The sequence below is a fragment of the Acinonyx jubatus genome, chromosome E4 (assembly GCF_027475565.1).
Source record: "Acinonyx jubatus isolate Ajub_Pintada_27869175 chromosome E4, VMU_Ajub_asm_v1.0, whole genome shotgun sequence".
Classification (NCBI taxonomy): Eukaryota; Metazoa; Chordata; class Mammalia; order Carnivora; family Felidae; genus Acinonyx; species Acinonyx jubatus.
The window spans coordinates 60,934,563-60,952,022 of record NC_069395.1 but is presented as its reverse complement, the minus strand read 5'-3'; the positions used below and the strand labels follow the sequence as shown (position 1 = coordinate 60,952,022).

General features: G+C 37.4%; 1 protein-coding gene across 7 annotated transcripts in view; it reads left to right on the top strand.

Annotated features, from left to right (window-relative positions):
• The window catches only part of PLD5 (phospholipase D family member 5), a 416,641-nt gene that overhangs the window by 340,392 nt on the left and 58,789 nt on the right, over window positions 1-17,460 (top strand). The gene's annotated exons all lie outside the window — the stretch shown is intronic.

Here is a 17,460-nt window from a genome sequence, read left to right as displayed (position 1 = left end):
GGGTAAAGATGTGCTCCTAAAAAACTTTAAAATCCTCTCACCTCATAAATAGTGCAAAAGCATACTGTCGTTCCAGTCCAATTATAATCTTAAATTTGGCGGTTTAAAATTATTAAGGAATCTTTGTATATATTCCACTTCTCACATAAATGTATGCATGAGAAAAGCTCTCATCCCCAAAACTATTTTAACCAGCCATTTCTGCCATCTCCCCTCTGCCCAGACAGCCTTGGAGATGTTACAGCTTCAAAGTGCTTCTTTGCCCATCATCTCTGATGTGTTCATAGTTATCAGAGTGTATACTCTGCAAAAAAAATATGCATTAAGTCAAAAACAAAAATTTGAAATTTCTTTTCACCAGTATCATGTTTCTACTACTCTGGTATTAACGATATGCAGGTTTGATTTCTTGGCCCAATTAATATCTTCTTTGTGTTCAACCAAAGGCTTACTCTAAAGGTTATGATTCCATTATCCATGATCATAAAACGAGCAAACACACATCTGTAAAATTATCAATGTTTCTTAACTGAGGATTGTATCCTTATCACTTGGCTTTTGTTTGTTTATTTGATTGTTTTTGTAAGTGCTGGGGATTCTGTTTCCATAGATTTGGGACTGCATCTTGGCATGTGCATCTGAAAATACTTCTCCAAGATGTATTCTCTCATGCAACCTGATGAAGAGTCACCTCCTCCTCAAGCTAACATTTCCCGATGTTTACATGTAGCAACATACACTGATATAGATTTACCTCTTTATCCTCTGATTGAGTGAAGAATTATTGAAATATTTCAAAGGCAAAGGGCAGATCAGTAAAAAACAACAACAACAACAAAAACCCACGAGCAAGCTGCCTACCTAAATCTTTGGACAAATGGGTGTCTAATTATTACTAGCTCTGCCGTAGTGTGTTTCAAATTGCTTTCACGTAAGCATTATGTGTCCATGGATGTATTTGCTAGATATGTGATTTGGGGTAAGTCCCTATACTTCTCCTTGCCTTGGTTTCGTCATCTGTAAAATGGGGGGTAAAAAAGGGTACCATCTCACAGCATTGTTGTGGAGACTTAACAAGATAATACTTAGAATTTTGTCAGGCAATTATTAAAGGTTGCATACATGTTCGTTATTCCTGTTGTCACTGTGAGTACTGATGTTATGGTCACTCCTGTCACCAGAATCCTGCTCTAGCCAACTTGCATCCCACTCCATAAAGGGTACCAAAAAGCAAGTGAGTGACAGTGCTTTTACACTAAGTATGAGCTTAAATCCACTCTAACTTGTTAAGCAAAAATATGTGTCAGTCTTTGGTTCTTCTCTTTTATCAGTAACAGGGTTGTGTGCACAACTCACAACTCAACAAGACATGCAAACACATCATAACAGTGGCCCCAGTCACCCGTAAAATAGATCATTAGTCTGTGGATTGTGAAGAAAGGTGAATTCTTCCCTTTTCCCCAAGTTGACTTTCTTCCTGAATAACTTACCAACCGACACCTGTTTAGTGAATAGTTTCAAGTAAAGTTCAATTAGTTGAGAAAAGCTTATTAAATTTTCTCTCTCCATTGGAAAAAATGGGGGAAGATTTCAAGAAAGCTTTAGTAATTGAAGAGGTGGGAGATCAGTGCTGAATAAAAGCAGTGTATGTCCTGACATGCCCCCCACTTTTAATAGATGAGATTTGTGGGAAGGTTGAGAACATAATGTTGCTTCTGTGTCAAAGAGAAAAGCCTGGTGGCATTGAGGGCCCTGCCAGGGCCTGTGTGGGAGAGTGTGTGCACGCATGTGCATAGGCATGTGTAGGTAGAGGTGAGTGTGTTCTAGAACAGCATTAGCTTTCGTCTTTCCATAATTATACACGTCACTTAGGTGAGGATCTAAAGGCTTCTTTTGGTTCCCACGTGTTTACTGTTGTGAAGATTTGGAAAAAAAAAGCTTTTTTGCATAGTCTCTATTTCACTTCCAACTGTTGCTGGCAGGCCTCTGTTTTCTTAGAGCCACAGACAAGCTATGTATCAGACTAAGGAAGTGAAAAGGCTTTGAGTGATTTCCCATAACTAAAAGTCACAACGTGTGCTGGAGAAGATGCCATCTTGCAAAGGGGCATTGAAACCTCGAAATCATGAAAGCGACTTCTAGAAATACTGCTGCATGTGGTAAACACGGTTCACACCGTGATCACCCCATTTTCTTGTTTAAAGTACCGAGTCCTGTTCTTGCTGCCTCTCAGAAACAAACACTTTGCTTCTGGGAAAAGAATGCAAGTAAGGGCAGGAATAGAAAGAGGAGGTGGTGGGAAGCTATTCCAACTGGGAAAACCCCCCTCGCCTATAATGTGTTCCCTATCGTTCTCTTGCTTAGGGAAGAGCCCTTTGAAGGCTGATGAATTTTCTGTTAAGGCTAAGCTGATCGTGGCAAGGGAGGAAACAGTCAGACATTTGGTCTGTGGAAGGATAGAAGCGGATTTAGCATGCTAGTCAGAGCAGTGCAAAACTCATAAGAGGAAAGTTCCTCCAAAGATCTACAAGTCAACGTAAAAATCCTTGCAAATTAATCATGTCTAAAACAAGTACAGTAATGCTAAGCTGTGTAATAAGTTGCAGGAGGAAATGGACGCTTGAGTGACATCACGTAGGGGGGGCTTCCCAAAAGTCAGGTAATGAAGGTTTTGAAAGTGGAAAGGTTCCTGAAGTCATGTTGAGGTGAGGTCCCTTTCCGTCCACACCTGCCACACACCCATCGTGTCTGTCAGGTAGACATGAACGCACTCAGTGCATGATTTGCTTCCGCAAATAAAAACAGACAAATGAGTTTGAATTTGGGTGCTTAAGAAGGACGTATCTAAAACACCCTTTCTTTGCTTCTGCTGTTTTGGTCTTGCCCCAAATTGTATTTACAAATGAAATATCCTGATGTGCTGATAATTGACGTGGCTCCGTGTTTGCAAGACGTCAGTGCATCTGGAAAGCAGGGATGCCTCCAGAACGCTGCCGGAGAGCATTTTTTCATTTGGAAATGATTTGGAAACTGGAAAAAAAGTCATAGAACTTTCCAGGGGTATATACAGTTTCACTCGCATGATGTGCAGACATTTTTCACATAACCAAATTAGTCTTAGCGCTACTTCCCCCACATTCACTTGGGGTTTTGACATTAGCGGGGTTAAGGGAAATTTGATTTCCGAGAACAGATGATTCTTTCTGTACTTTCCAAAATTGCATATAAGTGCGTGCAGTTCTTTTTTTCTGCTTTCAGATGTATGGTCAGTCCGGGTATTGAGGGTTTTACCTCCTTTACCCAAATATCTCTTTAAAAAAAATGATAATAATAATAATAATAATGGTTTTCACAGACAATTACTTATCCCCTACGTGTATATGGTTTTCTAAATTGGCTACCTGAAAAGCCTCAAACTTTGCCAACATCAGGGGCATTGGAATGATGAGGTTACCTGGAGACAGCTGGAGATTTACTCATACCTGCTGGAATTTGTGTATTTTTTATTTTATAAATTTGTAAAATATAAACATGTGAAATATATACAAAATATGAAATACATATATATGTAGTTAATCGTGTCATAATTTATGTAAGTACAGTTCTCTTTAGAGGGTCCCAAATGAAACAGAAGATATTATTTCTTTTCTCAGATGAAGAAAGTGGTCCCTTGATGCCCTTCTTCCCTTTCTGCTCTTCCTGCTCTTTGCTTGCCTTCTCTTCTGTTTCCTTCCTCTCCCTCCCCTCTCATCTTCTTTCACCTTTTTCTTCTCCCCCCTTTGCAAATTCAGCCAACCCAGGCCACGTATTGATGCACAAAAAAAAATAAAATAAAATAAAGGAAAATTCCTGGGGAAAGAATAGCCAGCAGGTTTCACATTATGCACTTACTAAGAGATGTAACTTTCCAAGTTCAAATTTATGAGAAAATCTGTTTACTTTTCTGACATGTTGATCAAGCATCCCTATTCCTTATTTCTGCTCTTTTTTGTTGTTGTTTTGTGTTTTTGAATTTTAATTAAGGTTAAAAGACCCACACAAACCATGAAGGAAATCAAAAGAAAACCCACCAAATAAGAGAAAATACTTGCCAATTGTATGTCTGATAAGGGGCATATATCCAGAATATATAAATTCTTATAATTCAACAATAAAAAGACAATGCAGTTGCCAAATGGAAAAGAATCTCAATAGAGATTTCTCTACAGATGTATAGATGGCCAGTCAGTGCAGGCAAATATATTCAGCATCATTAATTTTTAGGGTAATGCAAATCAAAAATATACCAAGATATGCTTCACACTTACTAGGATGGCTAAAAACAAAAGCCAAACAATAACAAGTGTTGGCAAGGACATGGAGAAATTGGAAACTTGGAGTGGCTCAGTTGGTTTATTTAGTGTCTGGATCTTGATTTTAGCTTGCGTCATGATCTCATGGTCCGTGACTTCAAACCGCAAGTTGGGTTCTATGCTGGCAGTGTGGAGCCTACTTAGGAGTCTCTCTCTTCCTCTCTCTCTCTGCCCTTCCCTTGGGTGTGCATGCACTCTCTCTCTTTGAAAATAAATAACTAAACTTGGGAAAGAAAAGAAATTGGAAATTTCATATATTGGCGGCAGAATTGCCAAATAGTTTAATCACATTGGAAAGCAATTTGATACTCCCTAAAAATGTTTAAAAAATAGCCTAACAATTTAACTCTTACATATACCTTAACTTAAATGCAAACATGTATATACATAAATGCTTTCTGTATATGTCAATAACAGCATTATTCATAATAGCAGAAAAGGGAAACAACCAAAATATCCTTTATCTGATGAATAGGAAAGAAGGCGTGGTATTTCGATACAGAAGAGTATTATTTAGCCGTAAAAAAGAGTGAAATACTGACAATATGCTACAACCTGGATGAACCTTGAAAACATTATTCTAAGTGAAAGAAAGCCATTTAAAAAAAATCACATATTACATAATCCCATTTACGCAAGCTGTCCATATTAGGAAAATAAATGGTGGCAAAGCAGACTGTCAGTGGCTGGGGGCTGGAGGCTGTAGGGTGTGAGCATGAGAGTCGATGGCGATGCGGTTTCCTTTGGAGACAGTGAAACATTTCATAGATGGGGGGGATTGGGTGTACAATCCTCAGTGTTCTAAAAACCACGGAATCATACAGTGTAAAAGAGTAAATTTTATAGTATTTGAACAGAACACAAAAATAAAAATAATCTGCCCTCTCGACAATTAACACTTGCAGAAAATTCTTCCCTCTCTCCTTTTCTTTTCTTATATTTCCATGGATTCCTTAATTCTCTGTGTAGCCCTAAGATGCTAATGCCATACCGAACCAACACACATTTGATGAACACCGGTGGATAGAAGGCTCAGGAGGGACGGGGGCAGAAAGCTACAGGGTCTCTGCCAGCTCTTTTGGAGAAGGACGGTATTGATTATTGCTGACACGATTTTTTTTTTTTTTTTGCACTTATTAGATTGGTTCTTTTATGTTCGGCGCATAAATGGATGACCCTGAGGCCCCTTCTTCATCTTGCCAGGTTGGAGGGTAATTTTGTTGCCATGCTACCATCTGCTTCCCACCTGCAAATATGTCCAACCTAAAAATAATACATATGCTTTATGATTTACGAATGACTTAAGCTGTTTATTTTTTTTCTAATTTAACAGAACCTTATATTGCAAGGCTTATTAGTTTAAGTGAGCCAGAGCAAAGCTCTGTGTAGCTCTTTGGCATTGCGACCTTGATCCCAAAAGAAAAGCTGTAACTAAATATTAGAAATATTCAAATGAGGCACTTGGGTGGCTCAGTCGGTTAAGCGTCTGACTCTTGGTTTATGGCTCAGGTCACCATCACACAGTTTTGTGAGTTTGAGACCCACATTGGGCTCTGTGCTGACAGCACGGAGCCTGCTTGGGATTCTCTCTCTCCCTCTCCCTTCCCCACTCCCAAATTAAATAAATAAATGTAAAAAAAAAAAAAGGAAAAATTCAGATGCAGATAAAGTAATAGACCGTGTCATTAATTGCTACGTCTCATCCCTGAGCAAATTTTTAATACTTTAAAGTTGTCTATAGGGCTACAAAAAAGAAATACCTAAGCCAGAGAAATAAACTCACACTAGATTCCTGGGAATTTGGGGCTAGATAATTTTCTTTGCATTTTCTCAATCTCCATTACAAATGACAATCATCACATTGACCTGCTTCCCAGGTAACGGTTATCGTCATTGCGTAGCAGCTTTTCCACTAATAAGTGAGTGTCCTGCACAATGAAGAGCTCGCTAGCAGTGACAACACTCAGCCAGAAGCCTCCAGTTTATTCAGAGAGGGAAATGCTCCTTCCTATTGAATACAAAACAAGGGTCCCGGCATTCAGTGTTCCCTGTTCTTTCAGTTGGCAGTGCCTGTCTTTGGAAACTTTAATTGGAAATTTAATGCTGTGTAAGATTCAGAAGAGAATTTAACTTCTGTCCCCACTGTTAGCTGAATAAATGTTGTCCTCATCTTCCTGACCAAATTTATTTTATATGTCTATTTTTAATTATTGTTTTTTTAATTTTTTTTTTATTTAAACGCATGTTAGTTAACATATAGTGTAATAATGATTTCAGGAATAGAATTCAGTGATTCATCACTTACATGTAACACCCAGTGCCCATCCCAACAATTCCCCTCCTTAATGCCCATCACCTACTTAGCCCATCCCCCCACCCAACACCCGCCAGCAGCCCTTAGTTTGTTCTCTGTATTTAAGAGTCTTCTATGGTTTGTCTCCCTCTCTGTTTTTATCTTATTGCTTCCCTTCCACTGTACCCATCTGTTTTGTTTCTTAAATTCCACATATGAGTGAAGTTGTACAATATTTGTCTTTGTCTGACTAACTTATTTCACTTAGCACCATACAATCTAGTTCCATCCGTGTTGTTGCAAATGGCAAGCGTTCATTCTTTTTGATTGCCAAGTAATATTCCATTGTATATATTTACCACATCTTCTTTATCCATTCATCAGTCAATGGTCATTTGGACTCTTTCCATAATTTACCTATTGTCTATAGTGCTGCTATAAACATTGGGGTACATGTGCCCCTTCAAATCAGCACTCTTATATCTTTGGACAAATACCTAGTAGTGCAATTTCTGGGTCATAGGGTAGTTCTATTTTTAATTTTTTGAGGAACTTCCACACTTTTCCAGAGTGGCTGCATCAATTGTCATTCTCATAAACAGTGCAAAAGAGTTCCTCTTTTTCTGCATCTTCACCAACATCTGTTGTTGCCTGAGTTGTTAATTTTAGACATTCTGACAGGTGTCAGGAGGTATCTCATTGTGGTTTTGATCTGTATTTCCCTGATGATGAGTGATGTTGAGCATCTTTTCATGTGTCTATTAGCCATATGAATGTCTTCTTTGGAAAAGTGTCTATTCATGTCTTTTGCCCATGTCTTCACTGGCTTATTTGGTTTTTGGGTGTTGAGTTTGATAAGTTCTTTATAGATTTTGGATGCTAATCTTTTATCTGATATGTCATTTGCAAATATCTTCTCCCATTCCGTCGGTTGTCTTTTAGTTTTGCTGATTGTTTCCTTTGCTGTGCAGAAGCTTTTTATCTTGATGAGATCCCAATAGTTCATTTTTGCTTTTGTTTCTCTTGCCTCCGGAGAAGTAAGAAGTTGGTATGACCAAGGTCAAAGAGGTTGTTGCCTGTTTTCTCCTCTAGGATTTTGGTGGCTTCCAGTCTTACATTTAGATCATTCATCCATTTGAGTTTATTTTTGTGTACAGTGTAAGAAAGTGGTCCAGGTTTATTCTTCTACATGTCACTGTCCAGTTTTCCCAACACCATTTACTGAAGAGACTCTCTTTTTCCCATTGGATATTCTTTCTTGCTTGGTCGAAGATTAGTTGGCCATATGTTTGTGGGTCCATTTCTGGGTTCTTTATTCTGTTCCATTGATCTATGTCTCTGTTTTTGTGCCATGCCATACTGTCTTGTTGATTACAGCTTTGTAATACAGCTTGAAGTCCAGAATTGTGATGCCTCCAGTTTTGGTTTTCTTTTTCAACCTTACTTTGACTATTCAGGGTCCTTTGTAGTTCCATACAAATTTTAGAATTGTTTGTTCTAGCTCCGTGAAGAATGCTAGGGATTCTAGCATTTTGATAGGGATTGCATTGAATATGTAGATTGCTTTGGGTAGTATTGACATTTTTAACAGTATTTTTTCTTCCAATCCATGAACATGGAATGTTTTTCCATTTCTTTGTGCCTTCTTCAATTTCTTTCATAAGTTTTATATAGTTTTCAGTGTATAGATCTTTCACCTCTTTGGTTAGGTTTATTCCTTAGTATCTTATGGATTTTGGTGCAATTGTAAATGGGATTGGTTCCTTGATTTCTCTTTCTGCTGTGTCATTATTGGTGTATAGAAATGCAACCAATTTCTGTACATTTATTTATATCCTGAGACTTTGCTGAATTCATGGATCAGTTCTAGTAGTTTTTGGTGGAATCTTTTTGGGTTTTCCATGTAGAGTATCATGTTGTCTGCAAGGAGTGAAAGTTTGACCTCCTCCTTATCGATTTGAATGCCTTTTATTTCTTTGTGTTGTCTGCTTTCTGAGGCTAGGACTTAACAACACTATGTTGAATAACAGTGATGAGAGTGGACACCCCTGTCATGTTCCTGACCTTAGGGGGAAAGCTCTCATTGAGGATGATATTAGCTGTGAGTTTTTTGTATATGTCCTATATGATCTTAAGGCATGTTCCTTTTATCCATACTTTCTTGAAGGTTTTTATCAAGAAAGGATGCTGTATTTTGTCAAATGCTTTTTCTGTATCTATTGAGAGGATCATGTGGTACTTATCCTTTCTTTTATTAGTGTCATGTATCACATTGATTGATTTGCAGATATTGAACTAGCCCTGCATCCCAGGAATAAACCCCACTCGATCATGGTGAATAATTCTTTTAATGTATTGTTGGATCTGGTTTGCTAGTATCTGGTTGAGAAATTTTGCATCTATTTTCATCAGGAAAATTGGTCTGTAGTTCTTTTTAGTGGGGTCTTTGTCTGGCTTTGGAATCAAGGTTATGCTGGCCTTGTAGAATGGGTTTGGAAGTTTTCCTTCCGTTTCCATTTCTACGTGTTAGCTCTTCCTTAAGTATTTGGTAGAATTCCCCTGGGAAGCCATCTGGCCCTGGACTCTTGGTTTTGGGGAGATTTCTGATTACTAATTCAATTTCTTTAATGGTTATAGGTCTGTTCAAATTTTCTATTTCCTCTTGTTTCAGTTTTGGTAGTTTATATGTTTCTAGGAATTTGTCCATTTCTTCCAGATTGTCCAATTTGTTGGCATATAATTGCTTATAATATTCTCTTATCATTGTTTGTATTTCTGTGGTGTTGGTTGTGATCTCTCCTCTTTCATTCGTGATTTTATATTTTTGGCTCCTTTCCTTTTTCATTTTGATCAGTCTGGCTAGGGGTTTCTCAATTTGCTAATTCTTTCAAAGAATTAACAGCTCCTGGCTCATTGATCAGTTCTTACAGGAATCATTTCTATAGTGTGTATATTTTTAATTATGCCAAATGTCAACTTCTTTGAAAATTGCAAACGATGACAGTGCCATGGTTGAGCATCTGTGTATATTGTCCTGAGATGTTCAGCTGGAAAGGACCCAGGGCATAAACCACAGTAGAAATTTCTCCTTTCCCTTTGCCAGGGCAGCTTACTGTTCATGTGGTTGTACCTCCATGTTGTTTTTATCTTTATTGAGAAATTATCAAGGACTCCAAACAGATTTCTAATAACCCTTGCTAGGAATTTGTAATCCCTTCTTTCTCGATGTATATTACTTCTGGAAGAGGTCTTAACCTAAAATGGGCAAAGACAACAAAGGAAGGAAGGGCGGGGTGGAAGGATAACCAGAGTGAAGTCTTCCTAAGAACCTCCTGCACAGATTGCGATCTGTCTGCAGTGTTCATGACCATCTCTTTTCACATACCCACATCAAGACCTCTGGAAAACGTTAAGGAAGGCATCCAAAATATGCACATCTATTACCCCCCTCCCAAAATTACATTTATTATTATAAAATAGAAAACTGCAAAGGTCGGGCGCCTGGGTGGCCCAGTCAGTTGAGCGTCTGACTTCAGCTTAGGTCATGATCTCACACTCCATGAGTTCGAGCCCCGCGTCGGGCTCTGTGCTGACAGCTCAGAGCCTGGAGCCTGCTTCAGATTCTGTGTCTCCCTCTCTTTCTGCCCCTCCCCTACTCATGCACTGTCTCTGTCTGTCTCAAAGTAAATAAAAACATTAAAAATGTTTTTTTAGAAAACTGCAAAGGTGGAAAATACATCCCAAATCTAACTATTTGAATACAATTTTTTTCTGTTCCCACCAGTCATTGTTTAGAAGTACATATACTTTCATATAGATGTAAGTAGAGTGTATCTTAAATACACAAAAGATATTTTAATATTCTTTTATTGAAAATATGACAGACATTAATGGACCAAATTAAAATTTTCAATAAAAATACTGATAAAAAAATAAAGACCATAAGCCTTTGTACATTACCATTGTTTATTTTTAGAATAAACAGCTATCATACTATTTCTTTTGTATGTCTTTGTAATGTGGTTTGCACTTTAACCATGAAATAAACATTTTCTGGTATCAATAAGTAAAGATCGACAATACCATTAAAGACTCAATAGTATATTTACATATATACAATATGAGAATATGTAAATTACATGTGTGAATATGCATGTAAAATTTACACATGTAATTTGCATGTATTGTAATTTATTTAACCAGTATCATAGTGGCCATTTAGGTTGCTTCCAATTTTCTGTTCTGCTGTCTCATGTTGAAAAATTCAGTGACTGGTAAGTTAGGGATGCAGTCTGTCTAGGCCTTGACTTTTTTTTTTTTTTTTAATATATGAAATTTATTGTCAAATTGGTTTCCATACAACACCCAGTGCTCATCCCAAAAGGTGCCCTCCTCAATACCCATCACCCACCCTCCCCTCCCTCCCACCCCCCATCAACCCTCAAAAATTGTTCTCAGTTTTTAAGAGTCTCTTATGCTTTGGCTCTCTCCCACTCTAACCTCTCTCTCTCTTTTTTTTTTCCTTCCCCTCCCCCATGGGTTTCTGTTAAGTTTCTCAGGATCCACATAAGAGTGAAAACATATGGTATCTGTCTTTCTCTGTATGGCTTATTTCACTTAGCATCACACTCTCCAGTTCCATCCACGTTGCTACAAAGGGCCATATTTCGTTCTTCCTCATTGCCACGTACTACTCCATTGTGTATATAAACCACAATTTCTTTATCCATTCATCAGTTGATGGACATTTAGGCTCTTTCCACAATTTGGCTATTGTTGAGAGTGCTGCTATAAACATTGGGGTACAAGTGCCCCTATGCATCAGTACCCCTGTATCCCTTGGATAAATTCCTAGCAGTGCTATTGCTGGGTCATAGGGTAGGTCTATTTTTAGTTTTCTGAGGAACCTCCACACTGCTTTCCAGAGCGGCTGCACCAATTTGCGTTCCCACCAACAGTGCAAGAGGGTTCCCGTTTCTCCACATCCTCTCCAGCATCTATAGTCTCCTGATTTGTTCATTTTGGCCACTCTGACTGGCGTGAGGTGATATCTGAGTGTGGTTCTGATTTGTATTTCCCTGATAAGGAGCGACGTTGAACATCTTTTCATGTGCCTGTTGTAGGCCTTGACTTCTTAATTCCTATTTATTTTTATTGTTTTAGAAAAGTCAACTTTCAAGAATGTTTTAATTTCTTCTGTATCTGTGACTGTTTTTCTTTATGTTTCACTTATTTTATGTATTCAAGATTTCTCTTGTTACTCTTTGATTTGTTAGATAAGTTTTTATTTACTTTTTTTGTTTTTAAAGCATCGGTTCTTGGGATTTATCTCTATCTTTTCTCCTTTTTAAATTAATTAATCTCTACTTTGTATGATTTTATTTTATTTTTTATCATAATAAGTGTACTCTAATCCCTGTCCCCTTTTTCCTCCATCCCCCCCACCTACCTCCCCTCTGGTAACCATCCGTATGTTCTCTATAATTTAGGGTCTGTTTCTTGATTTGTCTCTGTCTCTCTCTTGTTTTCCTTTCTTTGTTTTGTTTATTAAATTTCACATATGAGTAAAGTCATATGGTATTTGTCTTTCTCTGACTTATTTCACTCAGCATTATAGTCTGTAGTTCCATCTATGTTGTTGCAAATGGCAAGATTTCATTCTTTTTTATGGCTGAATAATATTCCACTGTATGTATATACCACATCTTCTCTATCCATTCATCTATTGAAGGACACTTGGGCTCATTCCATATGTTGGCTATTGTAAATAATGCTGCTATAAACGTAGGGGTGTACATACCCTTAGTGTTTTTGTATTCTTTGGGTAAATACCCAGTAGTGTAATTGCTGGATCATAGGGTAGTTCTATTTTTTTTTTTAATGTTCATTTATTTTTGAGAGAGAGAGATAGAGTGTGCAAACAGAGAAGGGGCAGACGGAGAGTGAGACAGAGGATCCCCAAGCAGGCTCCGTGCCGACAGTAAAGAGCCTGACACAGTGCTTGAACTCATGAGCCTGGAGATCATGACCGGAGTCAAAGTCAGATGCTTAACTGACTGAGCCACCCAGGTCCCCCAGGGTAGTTCTATTTTTAACTTTTTGAGTAACCTTCATACTGTTTTCCACAAAGGCTGCACCAATTTGCATTCCTACCAAAAATGGAAGAGGGGTCCTTTTTCTCCACATCCTCACAAACACCTGTTGTTTCTTCTGTTGTTGATTTTAGCCATTCTGACAGGTGTGAAGTGATATCTCCTTATGGTTTTGATTTGCATTTCCCTGATGATGAGTGATGTTGAGCATCTTTTCATGTGTCTATTGGCCATTTGCATCGCTTCTTTAGAGAATTGTCTATTTCTGTCTTCTGCTTATTTTTAATTGGGTTATTTACTTGTTGTCTATTGAGTTGTATCAGTTCTTTATATATATATATATATATATATATATATATATATATATATATATATTTGGATATTAACCCTTTATTGGATATGTCATTTGCAAATATCTTCTCCCATTTAGCTTTGTTTATTATTTCCCTCACTGTGCAGAAAGTTTTTATTGTGATGTAGTCCTCATAGTTTAGTTTGCTTGTACTTCCCTTGCCTCAGGGAACATATTTGGAAAAATGTTGCTACAGCCAATTTCAGAGAGAATACTGCCTGTGGTCTCTTCAAGGATTTTTATGGTTTTGGATCTCACATTTAGGTCCTTAATCCATTTTGAGTTTATTTTTGGGTACAGTGAAAGAAAATGGTCCAGTTTCATTCTTATGTCTGCCCAGTTTTGCCAACACCATTTGTTGAAGAGACTCTCTTTTTTCCATTGTATTTTAATTCCATATTTGTCAAAGATTAATTAACCATATAATTGTGGGTTTATTTCTGGGTTTTCTGTTCTATTCTATTGATCTTTGTGTCTATTTTTATGCCAGTACCATACCGTTTTTATTACTACAGCTTTGTAATTTAACTTGAAGTCTGGAATTGTGATACCTTCAGTTTGTTTTTCTTCTTCCAGATTGTTTTGACTGTTCTAGGACTTTTTTGATTCCATAAAAATTTTAGGATTGTTTGTTCTAGCTCTGTGAAAAATGCTATTGGTATTTTGATAGGAATTGCATTAAATCTGTAAATTGCTTTGGGTAGTATAAATATTTTAACAATATTTGTTCTTCCAAGCCATGAGCATGGAATGTCTTTCCATTTCTTTGTGTTGTCCTCAATTTCTTTTGTCAATTTCTTTTGTTTTATAGTTTTCAGAGTACAGGTCTTTCACCTCCTTGGTTAAGTTTATTCCTAGATATCTCATTATTTTGGTTGCAATTGTAAATAGGATTGTTTTCTTAATTTCTTTCTGCTGCTTCATTATTGGTGTATAGAAATGCAACAGATTTCTGTAGATTGATTTTGTATCCTACAAGTTTACTGAATTAATTTATTACTTCTAGTAGTTTTTTTGGTGGAGTCTTTAGAGTTTTTCTACATATAGTATCATGTCATCTGCAAATAATGACTAATTTCTTCTCTGCCAATATGGATGCCTCTTATTTCTTTTTCTTGTCTGATTGCTGTGGCTAGGATTTCTAGTGCTATTTTGAATAAAAGTGGTGAGAGTGGACATACTTGTCTTGTTCCTGATCTTAGAGGAAAAGCCCTCAGTTTTTACACACATTTACATCACATGTTGTTCTTGTCCCCAAGTTGAGCTTTCAACCTCTAACATGTAAAGTGATAGCCCCGCTCTTTAAAATAGCCTTCCAGGTCTGGATCCTAGCACTCACCAGGGTTACCCCCTCACACCCCTTGTTCTCTCACAGTTTATGTTCTGACATTTCTCACTTCCCTGCCTTTATTCATGCCCTTTCTTCTTTTGGGCATGTCCTCCCAACTCTGCTGTTGTAACTATAGAGTTTCCAGACCCTTTAAGATCTTTTTCAGATTTCACCACTTACATGAAGCTGTTTCATACCTAATTTTCAGGTATCTGCCAGTCAAGCTCTTACTATTTTAATCACAGAGTGTTTGGTAAAAGCCTATGGGTCTTCTCCTTAGAAAGCTGAAGATGTACACCATGCATGATACACTCCATGCATGGTTTTTTTAGTTTTTTTGTTTTTTATTTTTCAGAGTACAGGTCTTTCACCTCCTTGGTTAAGTTTATTCCTAGATATCTTATTATTTTGGTTGCAATTGTAAATAGGATTGTTTTCTTAATTTCTTTCATGCATGGTTCACAGGTTAAGGAACTGTTTGGATCTTTTACAATTTGAGCCCTACAGAACATTGCTAATATTTTCCTTAAGATGCTTACCATATTCTGCCTTGTTTTATAGCTTGTTTTTGTTCTTGTCTCCCAATTGCCACCACCCCTTCACACCCCAACCTGACCCACACACATAATCATCCATCAGAGACCATGATTTGCCCATAATCTTGCCTTGCTTGCCTATCACACTGCCTCCTATATCAGACATGATTAGTATTTAATTACTGAATGCAATTATAATATTTATAAACCCTGGATGCCAGTCTGTGAACTGACTACGCAGCTAACCATTTCACAATAATTACATTGCTTATAATATTGGAGAAGTTCTACATGGGGCAAACACACTTTTCTGATAATGTTTGATTTCCAAACTGTTTTCTGTGCCATAACTTCCAGGGCATCTAGTTCATTGGATTATTGATGACAGCCATGTTTTTGTGACCCATAGATATGTAGAAAGATATGAATAATTCAACCTTCATTGTAGGCTCAGTGAGAATTTGAAGTTGGCAAACAAAGCATCTGGTTATTTATTTATTACTTTATTTCTACATTCAATGGTATTGCTTTCATTTCTTCTAGCAGGTCATACTTCTTGAACAGTTTTCTCTGCCATAGATATTTGATGTCTCTGTGGCTCTGATACATTTTAAAGATGCTCACAGGTCTGTGTTTGATCAGATCCTAGTGCTCTCCCATCCCTGTTAAGTTTGGCTACACTTTGTGTGATCGTTCTCAACATCAAAGGGTCTTGCATGTTCAAACCATACTGGACTGGCTAATGAATAATCCTCAAGATATTTCCACCTGTAAGATTGTTGGAGACACTTCCACCCTACAATATTGCCAATCTGGTTCCAAATAAGATACCCCTTATTTTTATTGTGGTGGTTGTTATTGTGGTTTTTATTGTGACTGTTTTCAAGTCAATGTTGGTTATATTCAGAGAAATCAACATCAAGTTATTTGCTGTAAGTTTCTCACTCACACATAGCTATCCCAGAGCAAGCACAGTAGGGTGGTTTCTGTTTTATAGCTTTCACCAGCCAGTTACTGAGAAACTGTTGGGACTGCATCCCACCTCCTAGGGAGTGGTCATCCCACTCCAGATCCTTTAAAAGGTGACTTCCCATGAACTGAAAGATTGGTTACAGCCGTGTTTAGCTATATTTTCAGGTGTTTCTGCAAATAAATTGATGGCATCTGTGTGAAATTGTTACATGATAAGGTTCACAGTTTTCAAATTTTACCCTATTCTTTGGATATTGACAATTCCTATAGCATCCTATCTCACAAAAGAGATGTTTGTTGGATATTTAATGAAAAGAACCAGAAGCACCAGGAAGGGCAAAAACATGACACCACAGCATCAACAGAGTGGTGCTTTGGGCATTTTGTGGGAGTTAAGTTTGAGGATCTAACTGAAGAATCAGAAGAGGATTTGTTTCATCTCAATTGTATTTTCATACTGCAGCCCAAGCTTTCTCTTTGAGGTTAGGACATCAGTGCACTAAACAGTGTTGGAACACCTTGAGCAATACTCTTTTCAAAACATTATGATGGGGAGGGTGTGCTGAATGCTGAGATGAAAAGCACAATATATCTGTGAGCAACACAGACAAGCCATGAGTACATCACAACATGGCACAAAAAGAAATGATACCTACTCCTGGAAGAGAACACAGGCAGTTTCTTTGACATCACCTATAAGAATATTTTTCTAGATATGTCTCCAAAGAAAAAGGAAACAAAAGCAAAAATGAAACTATTATGGCTACTTCTAAATAAGCTTTTCACAGCAAAGAAAGCCATCTATAAAACAAAAAGACAACCTACTGAATGGATGAAGATATTTACAAATGACATATCTGATAAAGGGTTAATAGCTAAGATACATAAAAAAAAACTTATACAACTCAACACAGAAAAAAAATCAAATTAAAAAATGTGCAGAGGACCTGTATAGACAATTTTCCCAAGAAGACTTACAGACGGCCAAAAGAGACATGAAAAATGCTCAACATCACTAATCATCACGGAAATGCAAATTAAAAACCACAATGAAATATCACCTTAAAACTGTGAGAATGGCTAGCATTAAAAAGACAAGAAGTAAGAAGTGTTGGCAAGGATGTGGAGAAAAAGGAACCCCTGTGCACTGTTCATGGGAATGTAAATCAATGCAACCACTGTGGAAAATAGTATGAAGGTTCCTCCAGAAATTGAAAATAGAACTACCCTGTGATCCAGTAATTCCACTGCTAGGTATTTACCCAAAGAAAAAAAATTCAAAAATTTTACCCAAATTCAAAAAGATATATGCACCCCTCTGGTTTATTGCAGCATTATTTGCGATAGTCACAATATGGAAGCAGCCCAAGTAGCCATCATTGAATGAATGGATAAGGAAGATGGACGATGTGGAGTGTATGTACATATGCCATTTGCAACAACGTGGATAGACCAAGAGGATATTATCCTAAGTGAAATAAACCGACAGAGGAAGACAAATACCATATGATGTCATGTATATGTGGAATCTAA